This window comes from Heliangelus exortis, chromosome 11, assembly GCF_036169615.1.
Source record: "Heliangelus exortis chromosome 11, bHelExo1.hap1, whole genome shotgun sequence".
Taxonomy (NCBI): domain Eukaryota; kingdom Metazoa; phylum Chordata; class Aves; order Apodiformes; family Trochilidae; genus Heliangelus; species Heliangelus exortis.
In genome coordinates, this window is record NC_092432.1 from 17,394,386 (window position 1) to 17,413,497 (window position 19,112).

At 38.0% G+C, this 19,112-nt stretch overlaps 1 protein-coding gene across 18 annotated transcripts in view; it reads right to left on the reverse strand.

The window, feature by feature from the left end:
• The window catches only part of TJP1 (tight junction protein 1), a 184,553-nt gene that overhangs the window by 93,054 nt on the left and 72,387 nt on the right, over window positions 1-19,112 (reverse strand). The window contains exon 1 of one of the 18 annotated variants that reach the window (XM_071755010.1): window positions 12,550-12,785. The exons of the other annotated variants lie outside the window; for them this stretch is intronic. The gene's annotated coding sequence lies outside the window, so the exon portion shown is untranslated. Of the gene's footprint in view, window positions 1-12,549; window positions 12,786-19,112 lie in introns of those variants that run through there. 18 annotated transcript variants of the gene reach the window in all.

The window sequence follows — 19,112 nt, forward strand, 5'->3', positions numbered from 1 at the left end:
TCCCCTGTGGGCACTTGTGACAGGTCAGCATCTGCACAGACACCGATCACTTCACAGGGGCAACTCAGCATGCAAGCAGCCCCTTTGGTGCTGGTCTGGTACCTTTTCCCAGCAGAAGGGAAGGTCCAACAGCCCCCTCCTCCCTGAGGAATGTGGTGACCCCCTGCCTGCTGCTCACCTCCAGCCAGTCAGGCCCAACAGACATTGTTATGTGTTCCCAGGAGATGGAGAATTTGAGCTAGTGCAGAAAGTACAGAAGTGCCTGGCACATGATCTGTACAAAATACCATGCCAAAATACTGCAAGAAGAGGCAGGAGAAGAAGGAAAATAAAAAGAGCAGATACTACTGTGTTTAAGATATCTGAATGAAAGAATGAAAAAGGCCTGACAGGTTGTGGGTTTTATTATATTTCAGTTTTAATTCCTTGTTGGCAGTAGCTAGTCTCATTTCATTGCTTTTAATTTCTCCTCAGGTCTCTCTGCAAGTTTAATAAAGGTCTTTATGCATGCTCAGGACTTGTTCATTTAATTGAGTGAAACTGAAGCCACAATTATGCTAAAAGGTTTTATTAGGATATTAAAGAATAATCAACAATCTTTCCCTAACCTCTCCCCAATTAGATGGCACAAAGATTTAGCTGATGTTTTATTTAAGCACAGGCATAATAAACTGTCTTCTGCAGCTCTTAAAGACAAACTCTACAAATTTAGGGTCTTCTCACTCAAGAAAATAAAGGAAAGCTGATTAAAAACCTGTAATATCAGTAGCACCACTACAATGCTCCCCAAGAAATTCCAGTCCACAAAGCTGTGCTTGTATTTACAAAACCCCTCCCAATGAGTCTATGTCACAGATACGAAGAGTAGGACGACACAACACTGCAAAATCTGGTCCTATGCCAATATTACACATTGGGGTCTTTTGCACTTGTGTAAATTAGCTAAGAAATCCACTTGTGTTCCCATTCCATCCTAAATGAAATCCTGGTTTTCTCTGCACATTGACACTACGCTCTGACAAATACTTTCAGTCACAGGTACACTACTGTGTACACACTTCCAAATTATTTTGAAGGTAGAGCTCTCTCCTCCAGCCCTCTAAAAATGGACTTTACACATACACACCCATTTAGCAGCTGAATAATTGCTGGCTCCATGTTGTCTGGGGGCTGGCTTCACAAGCAGGAAAAAATTGGCAGGATGCTCCACTATCAGTTTTGGCTTTCCTCTGTACACTTTATCCCTTAACATATTCCAAATTATTTTCCCCTTTCTGTTCCATTCCTTATTACACTTGATAGTCAACCTCTTCTTGTGTTACACTCCCCTATTCTGAACTTCCCTAGGCAGTTACTTTCAACTAATTTTAGGACTCATCTCGCCTTGTGCTGCAGTTGTCTCTAAGATCACGTAAGCAGAACAAAGGGCAAACTTAAGTAACTAATTGAACTCTGAGGATGAGAAGCAGGGTGGAGAAAGCCCATGCTGTTTCAGGAATGGCAGTTTGGAAACCAGCAACGGAAAGTTCCTTTGTACCTAAACAACAACTTCAGCCTGGACCAGAGCACTTGATAATGATGGCATCTTCCTCGCCCTGTTCTGAGCAGCCTGGCTGTGCAGTCCCTGCAGACCAAACCCCTGCTGTCATCAGAGCAGCACAGAGCTTCCAGCTCTAACAGTCGGCAATCCACAAACCCCTCCACCACACATTCCCTGAAAGGCTTCACTGGAGGCTGAAGTCTGTAATTCCTTACACTAGATCTAATGCCATGATTAAAAAGGATAAAGCAGGTGTCTTTGGCTACAGCTCAGCATCCCACCCATATTAAAGTTCAAAACCAGTTGCAAAACAATGTCCAGGCACAGACCCACAAAAAAATTTCTAACACAGATTCGCCAGACTGGAAATTTAGTTAAGCCACGTGTGAATGTTATTCCACTCTATCGGACTTGAAGAAGTTCACAGTGCCTAGAAATCATTTTTATATGGTCTTGAAATGAAACACTGCCACCAGTCCCCTTCACCATACAGAAATTTCCTCTGTTCACACACAGATGCACACACATTTCTCAAAGGATGCTTCTGGAGAAGTCTTTGCTCTAATATCTGATGACATTTTGAATACAGTTTGCCTTTATGATGACCATATTTTTACACTACACTTCAAAGACATCTGCCCAGCCAGGATGTATCAATGCTTTGTGTACATGTCTGGCACAAACCTGCATGGAAAGCAGTAAAACTTTATTATTCTGCTGAAGTGTTTCCAACCTGTCCTCTGCCTGCCAAAATATAACCCTTGAATGCAGAAGCCATATGACTTGCCCCTCAACTACAGATCCTGTCAACTTGCATTATCCATGGTAAGAGTAATATTTAAGGAAAACCCTCTAGCAAAATCTTACACTGTTTTTTGTTGGATTTTTTTTAGCTTGAACGGAATAAATACCAGATAGTAACAAACTTATCTTAATTCCAGTAAAGAGTTCCAAGTACAATTTTGATTTTATAATCCTTAAATCTATTAATAATTTATAACACATCCTTTACATGAAGATAAAAATTGAATTTTTAATATTATAACTATCTTTTGCTTAGTAGCAGCAAGATGTAGGAAGAAAATTATGGAAAGGTAAAAAGGTAAGCAGTACTGAAGGGCTGTTTCATCTGTCACAGTACAGTTAACTTTTTTTATTCCATCTTAAAAAACACTTCAGACTTTCACTACCAACTTCCATTTCACTAAGGAAAATGTGCACATGAATCTTTAAAACTTAACTTAAAAAGTCATTCAAGTGTTTTAATGACAAGAAGAACAGAACTGCAATGTGAAGGACACTGAAAATACACAAAGCCAATTGATTATCATGCCAAACTGATCTTTCTAGATGAAGTAAAAACAAGATCTGACAAATATATCTCCCAATTACTAACGACCTCCAGTAAAATGATGACAACATGACTACATTGCTTCCTCTTACAAGTCCTTTACAATATACTTTGCTGATGATATTTAAACAATAGCTAGTGCCAAATGGGATTGCCAGTGCTAATCATATTAATCAGTCTTCCTGTTCAATATCACAAAGTGTTTGCTCATCTTCTAGGTTTCCTAGGAAAACAAACTTGTTTTATCATCTTGTCTACCTGCTAGTTCTACCCAGCCACAGAGGACAGAAACACTGAAGAGCACTGCGGACGAGGCAGCTGTGAAAAGTGAAACAGATGATGGCTCTTTAGGGGAGAAGATAGGGCAGGAAGAGGTGTAGGGCATTCAGGCACCAACAGGAAAAAACAGGTCAGTATTTCTGCTGCTCAAGAAGCAGCTTTTTTTCAGCTGTAAGATTTTGGTTTTATAGTCATAAGGTCAATACCAAAAAAAAACCAAAAAACCAAAAAACCAAAAACAAAACAAAAAAAACCCAAAAACAACAACAACAAAAAAACCACCAAAAAAAAAAAAACACCAAAAAAACCCAAACAAACAAAAAAACAAAACAAAACAAAACAAAAAAACCAAAAAAACCTCACATCTTAACATAAAACCAAAACTTTTTCAGCTTTTTTCCAAAACCGAGACAAAATTAAGAAAAACCTACACAGAGACACATGAATGCACACAAAACTGAATGACAGAATAATTCTACTATTCAGGAAGCCTGCCACAGGTTCCATTTATTTCTGCTGCAAAGTCCCAAGAACTAATTGAAGAGATGAAGAATGAGAACAGATATTTTAACTGGTATCAGAGAAGAAATACTTTACTTGTATACAGATAATGTAGAATCAATTCTGTACTGTAGAGCATCAAAGAAGAGACAAAATAATGTTCCTCATCAAAAGTCTGACATTAGTAAATCTTATTTACTTTAAATCTAAAATTAAACCCAGATTCAAATATGAGCACAAACACTTTGGAAAATCAACATTAAGTTTATCTGTATGCTGACCGAAATAAGTCCCTGTATGCAATCTGTTGTAACTAAAGCCAGAAATAATTTCTGAGAAATTCTCTGTGCAGGTCCTTTGCTGAGCCAGGGAGCAAGAGCCATAAGCTTGGTACCCACACCCTTAAATAACTCTCCATGGCAACAGCCAGGAAGGTACAGCATGCACAGTATTTCACATCATCTGGAAGGGGCACAGCTCACTTGCCTCTTGCATGGAGCCATGAATTTCCCAGCATGCACTGATGTATAGATTTCTCCAGAGTGGTTCATGACATCCAAACAAGCAAATCTTCCTCCAAAGAAGCAGCACTGCTATGCAATATGTTCAAAATATATACTAGAAATCTAGGAGGTATCATTTGCAGACATGTTGATGTTGTGACAAGCTCCAAAGATATGTAAAACATCTTGCATTTATTGTCTTGACATAAAAATGGCAAAACCATTGAATTTCTGCCTGAAACTCTGCTAATGACAACACCTAGATGCTGTAGCTTAAAAATATCCCTCTTCTAAGTGCTCTTAAAAAAACCCAAATAGTATGTAAAAAAATGAAATAATTTAACATCTCTGTTATTTGAACTAATAACAGAGGATTTCAACATTAGATGTGGTCTTAAGGCTACAAATTTCAAAGACTATCAGACAAAGAGAAAATTGAGGACAAAGCCTGGAATGAAACATGCATAATTTTTGTGATAGAGCTGAGGAAGCAAATATGCTCTTGCTAATAAATCATTATCACCATCAGATAGCCCATAAGTCACCATTGTTCAACTATAAAGAATTCTAGCTTAGGTATCAAGAGTTTTAACAATTCGCCTACATAACTCAGCCAGCACAGAATTAAGGAAAAATCTTGCAAATAATTCAGTTGGACCTGTTCCTGCTCCTATTGAAGCCAACAGGAGTGTTGCCTAGAATTCAGTTAAAACAGCACAGGATCCAAAGTTGTGGTGTGATCAGTTTATTGCTTACATTAGTGCCAGAAGTATCACTGACCAACAGGAAATTATGCTATTGATAGTAATGAGACTTATCAACACCAATTCCATTTGCAGATTAGCCTTAATCCAAGGTGTCTACAGCAGTGAAGTAAACTACAGTCAGGCAAATTAAGGAATTAATTCACTAATCACGTTTTAACATTTATTCACATCAAAAAGTTTCTATCGATGCAAATTTCTAGAATTAAATTTACTCACTAAAGTGTTATTTTAAAATCATGAACAGATATACTCATTGATGGAAATTCCTCTTGAAAATGTTTACTTCCTTCTGGTTCCAGTCTGCCACACAGATTTAGAAGAAAGCCATTTCTAAACTGGCTCAAAATCACTACCATGACTAGAGAGTGACACAGCATATTAAATGGGCTTTGACACAGACTAATATTCTATCATGACTTGCCCGTTCCCCCTAGTAAGATTCACCAGTTTTCCCTGGTTTCCCATGCCAGTTCCTGGCAGACCATTGTTCCTAACTAAAATTACATACAGGCCCCAAAACAAACCTATGTTTTAATGCTGCACAAATAAATTTTGGGCTGTATGCAAACAACATTTTGCTAAACCATCATTAAGTTATGAGCTCAAACTCCCAGGGCCCATGTATCTCACTGTTAGAAAGAATTTGCCTTCTAATTAGCAACTGGCCTCATGCATCTTGTCTCCAACAGAGGCCACACCTGCTCAGAGCTCCATGGATCAGGACAGACTGTTCTCTGGACTACACCAAGGCATTTCTGCATGTGGCCACAGGATCAATCTGACTCCTGAACTTCAGCTGAAATGCCACACCCTGACTCCCACACACCACGCTTTCTTGGCTGGCTTTAAGGAACACCAGGATAGATGTCTTTGTATGTTTTGCTGGGCATAAAACTTAGCTTGCTGCAGACTCTGCTTGCAATAATAAAACGCATGCTCTGTTCTTGCCTTACACAGAAAGGGAAGGTTATTTTTGATTGTGCTAAAAATCTTAAGCATAACAAAGTTTCACATTTTAAAGGACTCCTACTCACCTCCTCAGCACCACATGTATCTTTGTCTATTTCATTTCTTGGCAGACCATCCTTTCCAGCAAAGAGGACATACTGTGCCTAAAACAAAACTGTCTTTGTACACCACATAAATTAATTTCTGAACTTGTATGAAAATCACGGATTTAGCAACTTAAGGTCTAAATTATGTATTCTTATAACATTATCCGATTATTGCCACAAAATGAATCTATCATTCTGGGTAAAATTCGCAGAAGCATTAAATCAGTTTACATGTATGTATACACTGAGAAGCCTTGAGGACATCCAATGTTAAAGAGCATCATACTCAGTTCAGCTCCAACTCCACCCCTTTGGCATTAACTGAAAAGGAAGGTGGGATCTTCCTTAGTAAGTAAAGAAGGGACTCCCTACTGATGAAGAAACATTAAGGTGGTGAAAACTTGACACAGTTGTCTCCAAGCCACCACACTGTGGCTTAGAGATGTCACATGATGCAGTACATGTTCTAGTACCACATTTGACTCTCCTTCATAACTGATGGAAAATTAAGTATCTAGTTTGTAATATTTAGTCTCTGTTTCTCTTCATTTCCATGTTTTATTTAATTTGTGAACCAAAATCATTCTGTGGTCATAACATAACTTACTGATTAGGCAGTCTCAAGACAGAACATGTTAAAAGGCTTACAAATATATTTTAAAAGACTCACTGCTTTCTAGACTGTGCTTTAACTGCTTTCCCTGCTAAATTAAAAAAAACAACACCAAACACACAAACAAGAACAAACAAAATATCACAAAAATAAATTATTGCTTAAGAAATAGTTAATTCTTCAGCACAGTCACTGAAACAAATTATAAAGATTTCTGATTAAGAGGATCCATTTTAGGACAGTTAAGGACACCCTTAACCTGCTAAAGAACCTATTCTTCTTCATGCATGTTTACCCTGCTTTAGGAACTGAAAAAATGTATTTCCCATGAGAACACCAGTCAAGGGGAACTCTGGTCTGCTGATACCAAACATACAAACACTTCCTCAGCTCTTCTTAACAGGAATTTTTACCTCCCCTCCCCAAAAGCCTACTCTTAAGTTTTTCTATGCCTAAAAAATGTCTCATTCTAATGTCTCATTATCAATTTTTGTGTGCAATTATGCTAAAACCAAGGATGTGACTTTTGGTTTTGAGTACTAAATACAATAAATATTTGGGCAATCTCAATCCTAGGAGCAAGTTGCAAATTGCAGTATCTTCCTGTACAGACGTTAAATTGCTGTTCTCCTTGAAACTAAACCTGATGTCTGATGTACCTGGTTTCTACCATTTTCAATTTCCACTTATTATCGCTAAGCTAAATGAATTTTTTATATCAGTATTGAAGGGAGTCAGCATTAATTTTTACTATGAACCTCAGAAACTTCTGTGAGAGATACAGACCGCTAAAATGGCTACAAAGGCTGACCTCAGAGAAGCTCCCCAGGGACTGCAGGTGAGTGACAGGTTTGTCTATCATTATATAAACTTCAGAACCTACCTACAGCCCCTTCTGCAAAGCCCACCTTCTGACAAGTGGCAGAGCTCTTTAGCTCTCTGCACTTCCAGGTCATTTTCCCTTCAATGTTCAATTGCTAGCAATTACCATATAATGTTGAAATATTTGCCTCTAGTAATAATTTTACACCAATCCAAGTTTATATTTTCCAAGCACTTGAAAAACATAGTTTATGTTAGAGTACAGTGTTTGTGAAAATTTGTCAATTAAAGTTTATGACAAAATCCTCTAAAGAAATTGAAAAGCACATTACATGGAAAAGTGTGGAACACGTTAAGACAACAGTTCCTTATATGCTGAAAATCTTCTCCCTCTTGGAGTGTTTAATTTGAAATGTCATGATTTAACAAAAAAAATTGTGAGACTTGCAGTCACACTGAATAAAAATAAGTTTACATAAGCTGAACTTTTTCTTTAGCAATGAAGCACCTTCTTAGTTCCACAGGGTTGGACTGAATTCTCACTGATTAGCATTTCTCAAAAATGTACTAAAATATCTACATGCTTACCTATTGTCCTGGTTTGGGCCAGGATAAAGGTGATTTTTCTGAGTCTCTTGTAGATGGTTGAACTTGCTGAGGTTGACACCTTTATCCTGGCCCAAACCAGGACACCTATATATTCACGGATGCCTGAGGAGTGACTGCAGATGTTCTCTGAACGGGCTTCAGAGGAATGGCACACAAGTGCACCAACAGTGATCAACGTTATTCTTGGTTTCCAGCAGCCCCACAGTCCAATATGAAAGAATGCAAGAATTTACCAAGTTGCAAAGAGTTCCTTAAATTCTTCTGTGATGCTATCTGCTTAGTGTACATGACTGGCTAATTCATGAGGAATGTAAGCTACCTGTGATAGCTGAGATATGACTGTACATTAATGTCAGAATATGGTAAAATAATGTAGCTGAAGTCTGCTTAAGTTAAGCAGGACAGCTAGGCATTAATTCTAAACCAACATCATTTAATGTGGATTGCTCAAGGACCAGAAAGCCACATTAGAACCCCCAGACAGCAGTACTTTGTACATATCCAAAAGACTAACTTGAAGAATCCTACAGTCTGTCTCATTTTGCCATATGGGAAGCACAAACAAAAAGCAAAATATGAAATCCCTCCCACTGGAGAGAAAAGGGGAATGCCAGGGTCTGCCTGGGGAACCGCTAAGAGACAAGCTCTGCAGAGGAATCTGGAGAAGCTGGACATACCAGACTAACACGTACATGAAATAGCATTTTCCTTTCTATGGAGGGATATCCAGATACTCCTCCCTCCTGCTTTCCTCATATAAATGAAAAAGCAATTCCATTTTGTCCCCATGCACACCTGTGTAAATAGCTGCATACAGCATCCAAAACACAGCATCTCACAATTACTGTCTTCTCCTGACATCAAAGGGGAGGGCCAGAACCACAGCTACTCAGACACACCTCTCTCTCAAGTGACACTTGGACAAATAAAACTATTAGCATCTATACTACTGAAATGTCTATTACTATAATAAGAATCAAGCTTGCCCCAAACAGCCTGCCATCTAAATAGAAAGGAAAAAAAAAAAAATAATTGAGAGGGATATCAAAATGTTTGGACAAGCTGCATGGAAGATTACAAAATCAGAAACAAAAAAAATTGGTTTTCACTCTTGATGCCTTAATCTAGGTTATACTTCCTCACACTTAGATGATCCTCCTTTAAAGCCTCATACATACAGTAAAGACAGAGCTTACAACAAAGCTATTTCACCTCAAACAAGGCCACTGCCTGCTTGAAGCAATGCTACTGAATGGTCTTTAAATATGGAACGAGTTGCATGGCCTAACTAGAAATAGAAAAACCAAAGAAATCTAATGGAAGTGTGAAATATTCATCAGGGAAATGTGGAAAAGCTATCATAGCAGTTTTTTAAAATGGCTTTGTGAATTTTTTCTTGAACATCAATGAGATCAGCTACTTAGTAAACTTAACAAGGGGTATAAAAACAGCCAGGAGAGAAATCAGGAACCCTCTTTTTAAAAACCAGTTTTCAGTATCAATGACTTCCAGGGCCTCAGAATTTCTTCCACTTTCCTTCTCACTGGTGCTCATTAGCACTACCTGCAGCAGAATTGCCCCTGAATCACAGCTGAATCATGAGCTGACATTACAGCCTTAAGTTTGTCTGAAGGTGCAAGCAAGGCCTACACACACTGCATCCAAAATTCTTCAGTTCGCTGCATTACCTGTGGCAAGATGAAAGGAAGCAATGTGCTAAAAAGACAACTATTTACACTCTGCTACTTGGGAATTGATCCATCACAGTCCTGAAATCCCCATTTTTGCAGTTTCATGCATTTGCCCATCAGTGCAAAGTGTTACTTTCACCTGTAGTAAGCAGGAAAAGAATAAGGATGTAGCTGAAAGTGAACAGTCAGAGGAATAACACCCTACTAGCAACAACAACAACAAAAAAGGTTGCTGCCTTTATTCTGTCTAACAGAGTTCAAAATCTTTGCTACAAAATTTTATCCACCGTTATAGACAAAAAAATAGGATGCATGATTTTTGAAGCATGGGATCACTGGCTTTGCTAACAGGAAAATACTCAAATTCAGTTCATTTTGACATTTTTCAGTTTAAACTGCAAAAGGGAACAGGCTTGAAAAGATTGGGAGTTAAAATGCTGAAAAAAATGAAGTCTCTTTGAAACTCAGCATAGTCACAGGGTCAGTTTAGGGGCATTACCTGTAATCTTTCATTTCTCTCAGATAAACAAGCTTAATTAGTTCTCTTCCTTCAGGATAAACTGAGGGAATGATGGTACTTAATTTATAGCTGCTGTTTCATCTTAGTAGTCCCACAGTATGAAGAGACTTCAACATTTTTAGTATCTAGACTGTTAGTAAACTGAAGGCTGCCTCATACTTTTACCAGCACCAATCATTGATTCACTTTTCATATTTCAGAAGGCAAACCAGAGTTTAAATTTGATACTCCCAGAGGAAAAACCTCTTTCATCTATGCTATGATCCAAGTAGCTCTGGTTTTACGAGCTACTCAAAGTAGTCTTTGTAAGTGAGAATGCTTTATAAATGCCAGCTTTAAATTAATCCTGAACTAACACCCTTTTTTTTCCTAGCTATTGAGGGTTTTTCCTGTTCAATTAAAAGTACTATAAAGCACTATCAAAAAAACCCCAAAAGACCATTTTTATCTTTCCTATGTATCTAAACATGTATGTAATAACAATGAAAACTTTATATGTATTTGATAACTAGACTGTCGTAGTATTATCTGAAAAATATGCAATGTACTCAAAGTAAAGGAATAGTAAAAAGTTTGCCTTACTTTCCAGTCTTCACGTTCTTCCCTTACATGAAAACCTCTCCTCAAACTACCTATCAATCAAATCTTTTTTAACACTGAAATAGCAGCTTTCATCTCTCTTTTGGCAAAAATGTCAGCCTCCATTAAGTCTCACTAAGTTGTCACATCGACATGTTTGTACCTTCTTTCTTGAGAAGAGCTCCCTGCTATAAAACTCTTCTTAAATTCTTTGTCTACAAAAACTTGGCAGAAAGTGTGCTGAGAGTGTTCCTCTCATACTGAGAGATGCAGTTGCCTTGTTTCCCCAAGATGCCCTTTCTGTATCATCTTTTACTGAAGTTGCAGGATCTCTGAGCAGAAATCATCTTCTTGTTCTCAACCTTGTTGAGCCCTATGCAGTAATGACACCCATCTAAATCACAGCATGATCAAATCCTACTGCCTCTTGCAGATATGTAGAATTAAAGTACAGCCTGTGTTTCAATCGTGTTGTATCAGCAGGAATTTCACTGCAATATCTTACTATATAAATACCATTACTCTTAAATTCAGATTCATTTAACTGTATGTGTTAAAAACAGCCAGACTACAGGAAAGCTTTATCTCTTCTCTTTGCCCAGAAGTCTGGATGAACAATCTTACATAATTCTAAGAACTCCCCACCTTAAGCTGGGCTGGCCAGCCAGCTGGCTGCAAAGGTCTTTAGAATACACAGATACAAAGCACATCTATTCCTAGGTGCACAATAACAAGCTCAGCACTGTTGTAAATACTCAGAAGTCAGATTCCACACACTCTCATTTGGAAAGGATAATTTACAGGTGATATTTCAGTTTATTATTTGCTTCAGTAAAAGAATGTATAATGTCCTCAAACAAAATAAGTAAACAAATCCCCTGTATCTTACTTAGCCCTTCCAAAATACAATTTTAGGCACCAAAATGAATGGTGTATTTCAGCCTATGTGGGTATGTTTTGAAAGTAATTTACACTAGAGTTCTAACTAGTGCTGCTTCAATCAGGTCCACAGTAATCTGCACATATTAACACTTCATGTCCCCACATAATCTATTTTTCATAGACTTGTCAGAACTAATATGGTTTATAAGTATGTGAGTAAATACCTTAAAACCTGATTTTGAAGTAAACTGTGTAAAGTGCAACTTACAAAACTATCCACTCACTTTCTTTGCTCCCCAAGCAAATGCCAGATCATTTTCAAATGTACTGAAAACACATTAAGGTTACATCAGTGCTTGCGTATCTTTTCTGTGTATAGTTAAGTATAAAAGAGTCACAAACAACCTGAAAAAAGAGCAGTGTTGATAAATCCCTGGTTGTGTGTACCAGAAGAATAGCTCTTGGTCTGGTTTGGCATTTAAAGTCTGACTTCTTTTCACACACCCCAAACCCCACACACATTCTACTGCTAATACTCAACACAAAAGGACTAATACCAGCTGATTAGAACATGCTTCAATAGCATAATTCTCTAAAGAGAATGAATATCCTATAAGTTAAATGATGACACTAGGTTATATGAAATCCTCATTAGCTCAGCAGAAAAGAAGAAAGACTTCAGAGATATGAAACCATCAAAGCAGAATGTTCATAAAGGGGTATGATTTCCTCTTCGCCTTTTAATCGCATTTTGAAATAGCTGCCTAAATAAGCATCTGCAAATACGTCTGATTCTGTAAACAAAAAGGCTCATTCCATACTGAACTGCTTACTCACCTGATGATGTAATGAACGTGTATCAGTCTCACAGCCACCAGGAATTAGATTCTAGTTATTAGCCTTTTATCCACTTAGTCCTTGGAGGTTAAATCAGTGCCAATGCTGTGATACTATATTTAAATGGCTTTTTAAAAAATAAAAGCTATTTTCCCCTCCAGTAAAGTTAACTGAGACTGCAGAAAACATTAACTCCTGTTTGTTCATAAAAACTTGGTCTAGGGACTACTGTTTCATAATAGCATCTGCTGTTTGCACCCTCCACCATTTTACAATGTGCATTTCCTTCCTCTGAGCACACAGCTCTCCCGATGCGTGCAATTTCCTGCCCTTTGTCAGATATTGCTTCCAAGTCTGTAGAATGCTTTGAGTTGGATTGTGCCTGTAGATCCAGAGGCAGAACAACACCAGCTGAACGGAACAGCCTTCTGTTGTTTCCTTCTTTTATCTCTCTCTGCAGTCTGGGGATTGAACTGAGACTGGAGTAGAAGGATGAAAGGACGACCAAACACATACTTCACATGTGGAAGTTACTTGGAAATTGCAGTATCGTTTATGGCTGCACTTCCTATCCAAACTAGTTTTGTAACAGGCACTAGGAAAAAAATAAAACTCTTCTTCCACAAAGACCTGTTGGAGAAGTGTATTTATAGCTTTTTTTAATGAAAGATGATATATGTCTTTAAGATGTCTGTATAATGGACATGAAAAACAATGTGCAGAAATGGAGTCTAAACACTCACTTGGACCCACTGGTCACCCATCTTAAGGAAACGAAGCTCAGTGGATTGAATCTTGTGAAGTGAGTCGTCAGCTCCCTGGTTGTGCCTCTTTCTTCCTCTCAGCACATTCAAGCTGTTCAAAATCTCAGCACTTGCAGAATAAAAGCTGGACTTCACAGATTTTGCTCTTGCAAGAATTAGTTTTATAAACACCAGAAATGTCTCAAATAAATGGTAACCTGAACCCACTTCTGTTAACATTGTTCTCACAGAGGCTGCCAGCAACAAATTAAAGGAAGTCAAGGCATAAGAAGGGGCACACAAGAATCTCTGGCCACAACTGATTCTGCTACTTCTTTGTTTAATCATAATTCCAAGTGGTGGAAGTGGGTGTAGCAGGAAAACCAAATAACAAGAAGCTGAATGACAGATAAAAGTTCTTTTTTATTTGGACTTCAAGTTTGACTGCACTGCCATGGAAAATGCTGTTGCACTTCCCATTAATTTTGATGCAAATTTTCCCAGCATATGGTTAGGAAAATTACTATTTTTAGAATACAAATCAGGAATAGCTAAGGCAGCCTTACAATTTTTTGTAAATTTTTTTTTTTGTTGCCAGGAAATTCTGTTTTCCATCTGACAGAGAGGATCATTTTCTCTATAGTAACATCCTAAAAGAATGAAATGGAACAGAAATAAAAAGAAATCAAAAGGGGGAAAAAAGTCACTTAGAACTGCCATTCTATTTCTTTAGGTCCAGTGCTACCGCACAACTGCAACACGACTAAGTACAAATATGCAATTTTAGTAGTACCTCTGTGTTTCATTTCAGATGTTTACAAAACCAAAGTATCAAAGTAAAAGATGTGCTTCTCTCTACATTCTACAGTCACTACACTGTCACTTGAGATACAATGTATCTAAAACTGTTTCTACTCTGAGTTAAGGTAAATCAGGATGATTTGAGTAATTCTGTAAAACAGATCAAGAATCAGAACCTTTCTGATGATGTCATTGGAAATGTAAAATTCACAATTCAGTCTACCAGGCTTCAGTTAAAGTATGCTTATGTTGGTGTAAATAAAAAAATTACTCCACTGATGCCAGTGGAATTAAACCAGCATAAAGCCATCATGAGATCTTCCATGTTCTTCCTATATTCCTATCTTCCTATATTCCTGTGTCAGGAGTCAAATACTGTCAAGACTTCACAATAATAAGAACAAATTAATTTGAATGCTCACCATTTAAGTATCAGAGAAAAAACACTTCCATCTACTTGGGGTTGGAAACCGTCACATGAATTCTACCAGTGACTGGAGAACACGCAGCAGACAGGAGCTGAGGAGATGCTGCCCTCCCATCCTCTGAGGTGCAGGAGCTTCGTGGAGCACTGCTACAGAACAGGATTTTTCTGATAGGCTCAGCAGAAGAAAGCACCACATACAAATGAGTGACTCGTCTCTTGTTTGCATGTGACTCTCATGAATACTCCAAGTTCAATAAAGGCAACATCCTTTTTAAATACAAGTGCCACACCGTGTCTCTGTGGAATCCTACACCAAAAATCTTTGGAAAATAAAATGTTTTCTTTCAAGATGAAATAAGATGTACATCCCAGTTAAATTCTGAGGAGCTGTATGACTGAAATGGATCATTTTCCCCCCTCAAGGATGATTGTAACAGTGTGGTGGAAATTCAGCTCTAAGAGAAGTTCCCAGTGGAACTGTATCTGTATCATCACTAACAAGGGTCTTTTTAGAGCACAACTTCATTTTAAATAGAATGTTACCTAATAATTGTGGAAATAAATCTCAATGAAAAGTACATAAAAACCAAGCTACAATCCTCATCAGGTGCTTCCTCCCCAATATTCATGTTATTCACTTGATCTCATTTATAATTCAGTGTATAAGGAAAATTCAGTTTGATTTAATCAGCGATTCTGTATAAGCTTTGCGCTGGAAAATACTGCACAGCAGCAAGAATCAGGGTGAGAACACTCTGAAAGAGAACAGTTTAAAAAAAGAGATTGTTGCTACCATAGAGAATATCATAGAAAAAGCTGCACAGAATAACAGTGAGTTCACACACTCACAAAGCTGCTGATCAGTGAAACTGTCAAACCCAGCTTTTGTTCATGTAAACAGAGGAAGACTGTTCCTATAACAAACTTGCCCCAATGTGCCCTGCAGGGATTCATGTTGCAATTCTTTATCAATTCCTGTCAGGCATTATTCTGCCAGCTTGTAATCCTATAGCAGAAGTCTGCATAAAGAAATGTTCAGGAAAGAAAAAGTCTAACAGCTCATCTTTCTTCATACCATACATGCCCAAGCACTGAGAAAGCATTTTGCATATTTTTAAATGATAATAAAGCAGAATGCAATTTTTTTTTTTTTTTTTTTTTTTTTTTTTAATTTGCTGGCTGCAATATACACAAGAGGCTGGATGTGGAGCCTCCTGAAGGTGGTTTGAACACCTTCTGAGTAACTTCGCAGTTACTGTGTGACACTGCAGCACTGAGGACAGAAGCTGGGAGCACTCTGTGGAAAGCTTTGAGGGACAGTCAGTATGGTTCTGAACACAGACATAGCTCAAAAGGCATTGGATATTGTGTGTCTTGTTTTCCATGGAAGCACATTTGTTATTCAGGTATTAAAAATCAACTTTTCATAGCAGATGCAACTATATACTACAAAATGCACATGTATTCTCTCATGCATTTCATTTCCTTGGAAAGCAAACATTCCTGCTTTCACATGCACATGTGAATCCACACAGCTTTGCATTTCTAAACACAGCCCAAGCCCACTCAGCTATGAGAACCACCACGTGGCCTGGGAGAAAAAGGATGAAAGAGAATTGTCAAAGTCAGCTCAACTCCAGGGAAAATTCTCTGCACCATTAACCTTACAGCAATGGCAGGTTATTTTTATGTTAAGTTCATTGAAGGAATTAGAGTGAAAAGTATGCATTTCCTGGTCATACATTTAGAACATTACAAGACAGGATGTTTGGTTTTTTTCTCTCCTCTAAGGTCATTCAAGTACAGCATCTCAAAGAAAGGAATCTCATCTCTGGCTGGCTGAATCAAACCTTTATCAGAAATTCCAAAAGACAGTTTGCAATGACAGCACTTCCAGTTATACATCCCACTGCATTAGACAGACACATTTACTTTGACAGAAGCAGTGACCAACTTTTCTAACATTATTCATCTTCAAATGCATATCAAAATTTAAACCTCTAAAAGCAAAGTACTTTGCTGGTCTCCTAATCTATTATAGGGTGTACAAGGCAGAGACATGATTAGCTAGAATATCCAAACACTGGAAACAAACTGTGCTGGACAAGTTGCAAGCTGTAATTGTCCATATCCACCTTTCATGTGTAGAAAACAATTGACACGTGAATCAATTAGTGTTTGACAACTCCACTTAGTCCTGAACACGTGCCATCATCTCATCCTTTAAATGTCATCTGCAAACTGGTCCTTCTCCCACCAGGCCTTGGGCAAAGAAATTACTACTAGGATTGCAGGAAGCCTCATTATGGCATTTAGTTCAAGAGAATTTAGAGAAAAGGGTAAAACACTTATTTTATAGTACTAATGTGGAAACTTGAAAGCATGTGTAGGAACTGAGCATTTCCAAAAATGTAGACCAATGGCAAACATCATCCATCTGTGGAACTGTATGGAATGTGGATATGTAAATATGGGATTATGCCATGAAAAAAGAGAAGGAGGAAGAGGAGGAAAAGGAAGAGGAGAAGAAAGACAGAAGGAAGAGAAGGGAGGGGGGAAGAAGAAGAGAAAGGGGTGGAGCCCACCTAAATTTTCCACTATTTCTGTAGTGGGATACTGTAACAATAAATTGTTTCTCCATGACAGACAAAAAATAATTACTGGATTAATTATTTCCAAACATATGAATTGATATTATCCAGAATGAAAATAAACAAAGGAGGTCTAGTGGTTTTCTTTTCTTTCAACAAACAGATCTTTCTCCTCCTTTCATAACATTGAGTATTTGCTACTTTTTATGTAAGTGGAAAGGTCAGCTATATTAAAATATCATTCCCACCCAAGCTGAGCCACAATACCCGAATGTTTGCCAATTTTTTTGGCATACCACTAGAAAATAGTACTGCACTATTTTCCAGGATTGGTCTGCCACTCCTATGTACTTTTCTCTGTTCAAATATTTTCTCAGAAGTTCTTTTGTTACAGCGTTTTTACCTCCTTCAGAGTGGGGAAAGTTTATTCTGCAGACAACTAACTCAGGACATATTTAACTGCACAATTTCCCAAAGTATAAACGCTGCTGCTATTGTTTGGCATTGAAGACATAAATAATGCAAAAAACTGCTACTAAGTATGCACAAAGTTTGATCCCCTATGCCCAAAAGATTTTAAATTTTCATAAATCAAAGCAAATACAGTTTTGCAGTCAGAGATGTTGGAAAAGTAGTTCACTGTTTCCTTTAAACTACTCAGGATCAGTTGGGCTGTCTGTATAAGAAGTCAGCAGGGAGAAGGTGGAGGTGTTATTAGAAATGCTCACAGTAACGATCACATCAGTCAGCTTTTCCCCTAGGTCAACATAGGATAGGACATTAAGGTACTGTTTTTAATCAGATAAAGAGTAAACTGCCTTGAAAATGTACAACTATGCAAAACCAATGCATGTGTGTCTGTGCTTCCATTCCTGCAACATTAGAGTGTTAGCAGCCTGGTCATTTTAAAAAAAAATTAATAGCTATCTTATGCTTAATATTTTCCTGAAGTTATAGGAGTTCTGTACAGTTGTCCTGCACCATTAAACAGTGACAATATTGCAGCCTAAAGGTAGCTTCTTTTCAGTGATGGGTGAACTGATTTTTGTGTTTTTTCCTTGTATAATTCATAAGTTAGCATGACCAGATTTTTGAATTTCAAAAGTAGGACATCTATCACCATGGGGAAGTGATGGGGGACTGTGCAGTGTGATCCTGACAGCTGTAGGATTATGGTCACTAGAAAGGTGCCTACTTGATTTTCTCTCCACTTTACCATTCCAGACATTTGGCTCTCTCATCATCCAAATTTCTTCTGCAGACTATAACCTACTTGAGTTCTAGCCAGTCATAGTCTTTCCCAGTTTGGCCACTAGCTCCTTCCCTTGAGTTACTGGGACCCATCTGAGCACACTGAGCACCCGCCCAGCTATTCTTGACTAGGAGATAACACAGCATCTCAAGTTACACAACTACTGCAGAGAACAGGAGCTGGCTCAATTGATTTTTGTAAAAGGATGGATTCCAAATTTGCTGCTAACATAGGCAAAGACTGGCTGAGCTGCAGTCTTGCAACAGAAAGCAAGTACAAAGACAGGAAGGAAAGCATCGCATGAGGCAGAGTAACGAGAGATATCTGCCTAGTTGAAAGGAAAATTAAATAGAAATAGACATTTCAGTGAGTCCTTACCACAGGGATATCCTGCTACTTAGGTTAGATCTGAGACTTCTCAGTGAAACCAACAAAAGAGGTTACGTGTATTTTACTAATGATACACATGTAACTTTTTACATTTTTTTATTTTAAGATCTTGTCTTACTAGTGCAAACCACTTTCTGGCTCCACAATTGCAGTAGGAAATTATTAATATATTGCCTTTTCTTCCTCTAGGACATTCATGTTCATGTTTGTTTACAGTCGAGAAGCACTGCTATATTCATTGGTGGTGGCACCATTTTCCATGAGTATGAAGATCAACTGACTCCTGCCCAGGAAACAGTTCCTATCTCAGCTGATATTGCAGCTCCACATGCAACCACAGGCAGTAACATGAACTACTG